The sequence below is a fragment of the Daphnia carinata genome, chromosome 1, assembly GCF_022539665.2.
Source record: "Daphnia carinata strain CSIRO-1 chromosome 1, CSIRO_AGI_Dcar_HiC_V3, whole genome shotgun sequence".
NCBI lineage: Eukaryota > Metazoa > Arthropoda > Branchiopoda > Diplostraca > Daphniidae > Daphnia > Daphnia carinata.
Genome location: NC_081331.1, coordinates 6,371,598 through 6,378,367, shown reverse-complemented (window position 1 = coordinate 6,378,367; position 6,770 = coordinate 6,371,598). Strand labels below are relative to the sequence as shown.

Sequence of the window (6,770 nt, the reverse complement as noted above, 5' to 3'; positions counted from 1 at the left end):
TTTGAGATTCCATTTTAATCATTACTAAAACATTTTCAAAATTGTATCACGTTTTCAGTGCGTCTTGTATTGCCAACACTGCTGATGTCTGAAATAACCATGGCCTAGGTAAGGTTTGAGTCGTATAATTCTTTTATGTGCTATATTAATCTGAAGTCTTTCTTATCTGTGAAACGAGAGCAAAGAAAAGGAAGCATTCGTCTTTAAAACAACCGACTACGCAGCAACATGCAACCATGTATCTACCATTATCATAAGGGTTTGTTATTAGAAACACAGAGTTAAACATCCGGAATTGGCACAGCAGCAAAGCTTCAACTTCAAAATAGTTGGAAGCCATACAAGTAATAGTATTTATTTAAAATTTTACGCTTCTCAATCTGAAGTTGAGTGCTGAGAAGCTCTTCCCGTATTCATATATAATTGAAATGTTCAAGTGATGTGAACGAGGTAGGACATCCATTTAGATCCAAATCATTCTAACATCTAGATATCTTGCGTAGTTTGTCATAAGTAATCCCTCAATCGTCCTCCATTTTACTATACCATTCTATTCCACAAATTCAAAGTTAATTCCAATTACAAAGGGAACGGCCTCCTTGCGGATATTTATTTATTACGTATAAATTTATCTTTGTTTAATGTATTTCTTTGAAAGTGAAAATGCAGGCAGAACGAAACGGAATCACTAAGAGCCGTTTTGGTCAGTGTGGGAACGGGGTGAAGTTAAATCCGGCTAAGGTCTAAAGGCGAAGCCTTAAGCACGGGATTTATTTAATAAATTTACAATTCGGGTGATTTTTTTTTCTTATTTCACATCATGTAAACTATATATACACACCTTTTGATTTTATGCTTAATAGGCTTTCTCGAATATACGCGGCGGATGTTTTAAAATTGCATTATGTCTGTATATTGGAGTAGGCCTATCGTAGTTTAAATCCCAGAAGTGTGTGATTCATTCCTCATCAGGGCAAAACATATAGTTAACAAGATGTCGAATTCAGTTGTCGATCGAGGAAGTTTTCAATGCTTTCTGTTGATTTCGTCGAAGGTTTTCGGCCGGATTGCACTCAACTCGTCCCCATACTGACCGAAATGGCTCTGGATGATTTCGTTTGCTTTCCAACAGACAAACATTCCATCTATTTCAAAGCGTGCTTTATACTTGAGAAAACCGAATACGCCTTGATAGGTCTCTGCACGTGAGGCCGTTTCCCCTGTAGTTGGAATGAAATGGTATGGTAGAATGGATGAAAATTAGATGAACTTGAATTAACAGATATTTTTCTGGATTTTTTTATCGCACACATCACGTACAGTCTACATTTTTCAATAGCAGTGGTACATATTAATCTGTCCTGATGGTGAATTAATAGAAAATTCTGATGTTCAATAATTCTTGAAATGCACAAAACTTATCTTCAAAGGATTAAGATTTTAGTTAGTGGTAATCTTAATAGCCATGTTTTTCTTGAATCGTTATAATATTTTTCCCTTCCAGATTACATTAAATCAAGGGATTGCTCTCCTACTATGATTACAACAAGGAGTCACATCAATTCCAAACAAGTTAACAATGAAGGTTTTATGGAAAAGCACTAGCACGTAACCTGGATGAGCCCGGCGGATCTCCTTAGCCAAGGTTTAAAATGTTTTCTCTGTCTGGCTGTTACGCAAAACAAGGGTGCGTGACACATACTAAATCGGGTGAGTAATTAGTAAATAAGACCTATCGAAGTTTAATTATTCTCGGAACATTAAGAATCATCCTTATTTTCTTCTAATAGAAACTTTCACTTTCTAGGTTACTAATATTGATGGATTTACATTGCGCCGGAAAAATTGCAGCTAGCATCAACAGCCGTTAAAGTATGTAAATAATATGTGAACTTGCGTCACCAGGAAGTGGGTTTTGAGGACTGTTTGATTTGCCCAAAATTTTTAGTTTCCCAAGGATCTACGTAGGCGTCTCCAATTGGATACGAAACATCCTACTGACTGTCACCGTTTTACAATCTGCTGAAAGGTAATAAACGTTATTCTTGTTAGACTACTCGGTATTCTCCTGCGTGTTATTCCGCGCTATCCGATTCAGTTTTCTCTGGGCTATTTTGAGCGTGTTTTATACTTTTTACGTTCAATCGTCTGACTCTGGGGACGAGCGCAAAAAACTAAAATGTCGTTCTTTTTGGTCAATATCTTCATTAAATTGGTATTAGCGCAAAGGGCACACAGGCGTTCGCAATACCGAACCGATTGTTTTATATGTAAATGTCGTGTTTTTGTATCATGTTGTGTGACCGACAGTTGATCTTCTAGTAATTCGTTGTTTTGACTTAACCTTGTCATTTTGTATTTTCATTTTCTAACCGAGAAGACACAAGAAAAACCTGGTGATTATGTGTTGATATTTATACGACTAAAAGCTGGCAAGAGATGGGAAGTACTATTTTAAACAAAAACGCGTAAGATTATTTATTCTTAAACTACAGTTTGATGCTGGTCAGACACGCTTGTAAAAAGCCCTGTGAAATTTCCAATCTAAATCATGTATTTTAATGGTAATACCGAGGTTTTTTAATAAACAACTTGTTCACTAATTCTTCTTCGATTCACTTTTATTTTGGTTGTTGAGAAAAAAACTAGACGTCGCTGTTGCGCTTTCAAAATGGTGGAATGTTTACGTGTGACAGTGGTGTAAGCAGTTAATCCTGCTTGAAAGTCTTTGTTAAAAATGTTAGACTCCAGTGAAAAGTTGTATAAAATTAAGTACTATTAAGTGTTTTATTCCCTGTGTCGTTTTGGACGTGAAGCAAACCAAATATTTCATTTTTCATGTAACGGGCAATCTTGCAAGCTATGCAAGCTGCCAATTCCAAACTGTCACAAATTGCTCTGTCAAAGAACTATGACCTTAGCATTCCATCATGCTACTCTGTTGCTCTATTTAGAGGTATGTAACTTGTGTGTGGCCGTTAATATTGGCATGATTCTGACTTTAACATCTAGCTTTGTAAAACTTACAACGGAAGACATACTAACCAGTGGGAAGGTCACCAATGATAGAACCAACACACCACTGTCTCATTTGACTACCCTTTGCCTAGTCATCAGAAACAGCTTTAATCTGACTAGTGCATCGTGTCCCTCTTTGTTTGGATTCCAATGATTAACCACTACCAACCAACTTACATAGAAATGGACATCACAGCCAGTCCTGTTTGGTATTTTAAGTTTGAGGCTTATCTACTGTTGCCATTCTTTAAATATAATATCCCATCGTAGGTCTGCCGAGCCTTCTCCTTCAGCAAAATTACCAGCCCAACAACTTTTGCGTCTTTGGACAACAGGGTAAAGTAAATTTCCTTCCCTGTTATAATTATGCCAATAATATTATATTCCACATGTAGTAACGTTTTCTTCATATTTATCATTTAGAACTATGCCATCATCTTCTGTTCCACGCAAAATTGAATCAAAATTCTAAGTTTTGCCCGTTCTTCACTTCATAATCCTTCGTCGCCTGGCTTTTCGCCCCGTCCGTCGCCTCGCCTGTAGCCGTCTTCGCCTCGCCCGTCGCCTCGCCCGTCGCCCCGTCTTCGCCTCTCCCGTCGCCTCGCCCGTCGTCGTCGCCCTGTCATCGCCTCGTGGTCACGCCGTCTACGCCTCCCCTATCGCCCCTTCATCACCTCGTGGTCGCCTCGTCTTCGTGGTATGGTTGTGTTTTGTTTTATGTTGTATTATGTTTTGCAAACTAACACGTTGGCTGCCACCCACCCACTTTGATCCCCTTTTTTTTTGTAGCTTGACAGGGACGGGCCGCGCTGTTCTGCTCCATGGTCTATCTGCCATGGGGTGGAGCAGCGCCACTGCCCAAGATTGGCCGAATGGCCCCTAGGCAACGCACCACAGGGAATTCCCTTTTTCGATGCGGCTGATGAGACCTGGGGTGTGCGTTCCCAAAAAGGTCTCATCGCCGTGTCAGCCCGGCCTACCCGGCCCCCTTGGTCGCTATCCCTAGGATAGCGACACTAGCGACAGTAGAAAATGGTGGCGTGGCAGCCAACGTGTTAGTTTAAGTGTATCTGTGTATGTATTGTATGTTGTGTACTGTATTTTAAAATGTATGTAATAGTGGTGGATATGTGGGTGGAAGGAGGGACAATAAAAACGATTTTACACTATTTAATTTTGTATTTATTATTTAGCTGTACATTAACTGATATGGGGATCGAACCCTAGTATTCTAGCATGACAACCACATGCTTTACCATTATTCCAACCATGAACTTACAAATAACTAATATGCATTCAACAATAAGCTAGTGTGTACTGAATATCTATATAGGTATCACAATCCGAAACAATATTAACAAGGGTAGTATGACATACCGGTAGCACGCTGGCCTATGGTGCAAGAATTCTGTGGTTCAAATCCCAGACGACTTAAAATGGATTATCGAAGTATGAATATTAAATGAAGAAAGAAATTAGAAGAATGCCAAGCAGAAAACACAAGACCAAGCAATATAAAAAAAAAAAGAAAGGGCAGAGTAAGAAGGCAGTTAAAAACATAAGTTTTGCTATTTTTTGTTAAAAAAAAATAAATTGTATTGACATTACTCTGCACATATAAATGATTTTGCAACTTTAAAAAGGCACAATAGACCTTTCAAAAGTTGCCGTCAACCCAGGCAGGGGGAGACACTGCCTTGTTGACCCACCGGGGAGATTACCCGGTGATTGGCTAAGAGAAGCCGGAAGAAGAGCTGAAGATTTGGAACATTTTTACAGGAGCGATTAACCTTTAGTTCGGATTTGTGGGCAGCCACGTCACCCTCCGTGAACACATCATCGGACGAAGCGGCACCCCACGTCCCCTTTCCGGCCAGAGCCCTCCAAACCTCGGTATATGTTGTTTTTATATATACCGTACAGTAGGGGCATGACCCCCTACGGGCTTATTATGAGTCAAGGGGAAACGGGGCTTCAGAAAAGAAGGGAGCCCAGATATGCACTTCAATTTTTTAAATATCAAATACCGTCTGGGGAATCCGAATTAAGTATAGCAATGTCATGTCATCCATCCAATCAATACAATTTATTCAGTGTCTTGCCCCAACCAAGAATCTTTTCAGATCCAATGTTACTATTAACCTATATTGAGAAAAGAAAAACAACACAGTTAAACACATCAATTGTTGATCATGGAACTTACATGACTCATAGATTCAACTTCTGGTGGAAGCTTGGGAAAGGACATACAAATTGCAGATTAACTTCATTGCATAAGGATCTTGAATGATAAACTAGCACCTGTAGAATGTTGCATTGTTGATAGTTGTTTTCCCAGTACATGAAAATCCTTTCCTATTGGATAAATTTTTTTTTTGGTAGATAAGACCTGGTTGGCAAAAAGGAGGAGAAATTCTTCGTCATAAATTCAAAATTATTTGAAGAAAAATCCTTTCATACCTAAAGAGTCCATGTATGATGTTCATCTCTGCAATAGCAGCAAAATTAAAACATCTTTAGGGCCATTTAAATACCCAGTTTCCCCAACACTCTGAACATAAAGGACAAGTTGTTCTTTAGCAAGAGAAGCAGAATTATTTGAGGCTTCTAGCTGTGACAGAACTATAAAGGATTGCTGTTGTACTGGATTCATTAACACAAGATGGTACTTCTCATTAGGCAATTTGCATTACTCTATTAATTTACCTCACACCTTATGGTAATGCACTCTCAGTGTTTTTTCATCTGTAGGCTCACTCTTCCATCCTGTAACACTTCCAGACTTGATTTGATCCCCCGTTAAAATCTGTGAATGCAAAATAATAGCATTAAAAATACTTTTTCGATAGACAGAAAACCGAAAAGTACCTAATCCATGTTTCATGTTGAACTTGTGCCATTTCTGGGTTTCTGTACCACACCCATTTTCGGCCCAAATACGTTCCCACAATTGTTCAGTTCCTTCACTGCATGAGCTTATTACTAACGATTCTTTTAGTGCAGCACTAACAGAATTTAAATTTAACACACTGTCATGTGGTGGACTGAATAACTAAGCAATAAATAACTGTTTTTTAAAATTCTATACTTATTTTGAATTCTTATTTGAAAACTTTAGGTACCTGGCTGTGTTCGCCTAATGCCAACTCATCCTCACGTTCAGTTTGAGATGAGTTTTGAAAAACCTCCTTCACTGTTTGGAAACTGTTCCGTTCCAATTTGTTCTTTTCCCCTAGCTGAGCTTGAAGACTCAAAATTTGAGCTACAAAACACGAATGAATAAAAGCAAATAAATAGAATCATTACGTGTTAGGCCTACGATCCTTAGCTTTGTTATCTAATATTTTGTGTTGTTCCAATAACTGGGCCTGCAGCTTCATAATTTGATCTAATAAACAATAATTAATAATTGAAAACCAATATAATAATGTTTATACTTACCATTTTTTTGTTTTATTATCTTATCCATTTTTCAATTGTTCCTCCAGCCACGCGTTGTTCTCCAGCCACGCTACTCAATTAACTGCTAATGGGATACAATTAACTCAAATTGCTTACATGCTGTAATAACGAAACCGACTGATAGATGGCTACGGGTAGAAAAAAGAGAAAAAAGTGCGATTTTTTTTTTTTTTCCGCCATTTTTTTTTTTTTTCATGTAAAACGGATTGCCATATTGCCATATTGCCATACCATTATAGCAAATATGCTGCAAGCTTACATATGGTAAACCTTGGATTTATGTCGCAGAC

The 6,770-nt window shown here is 38.3% G+C and overlaps 2 long non-coding RNA genes across 8 annotated transcripts; one reads left to right on the top strand and one right to left on the bottom strand.

Moving 5' to 3' along the window:
- Positions 1-59: 59 nt before the first annotated feature.
- On the top strand, positions 60-3,592 carry LOC130691236 (uncharacterized). 7 transcript variants are annotated; one of them, XR_009421486.1, is made up of 5 exons: positions 63-1,710; positions 1,808-1,872; positions 1,949-2,029; positions 3,289-3,354; positions 3,442-3,592. It is a non-coding gene; the product is annotated as an uncharacterized LOC130691236 (long non-coding RNA). The 7 variants fall into 7 exon arrangements; XR_009001165.1 differs by lacking the exons at positions 3,289-3,354; positions 3,442-3,592 and having other exon boundaries at positions 60-108; positions 179-1,710; positions 1,949-2,398; XR_009001163.2 differs by lacking the exons at positions 3,289-3,354; positions 3,442-3,592 and adding an exon at positions 2,381-2,570.
- Positions 3,593-4,707: 1,115 nt separating this feature from the next.
- LOC130691242 (uncharacterized) lies at positions 4,708-6,066 on the bottom strand. Its single transcript, XR_009001184.2, has 3 exons — positions 5,887-6,066; positions 5,479-5,824; positions 4,708-5,407 (listed from the first exon to the last, which is right to left on the bottom strand). It is a non-coding gene; the product is annotated as an uncharacterized LOC130691242 (long non-coding RNA).
- Positions 6,067-6,770: the final 704 nt, after the last annotated feature.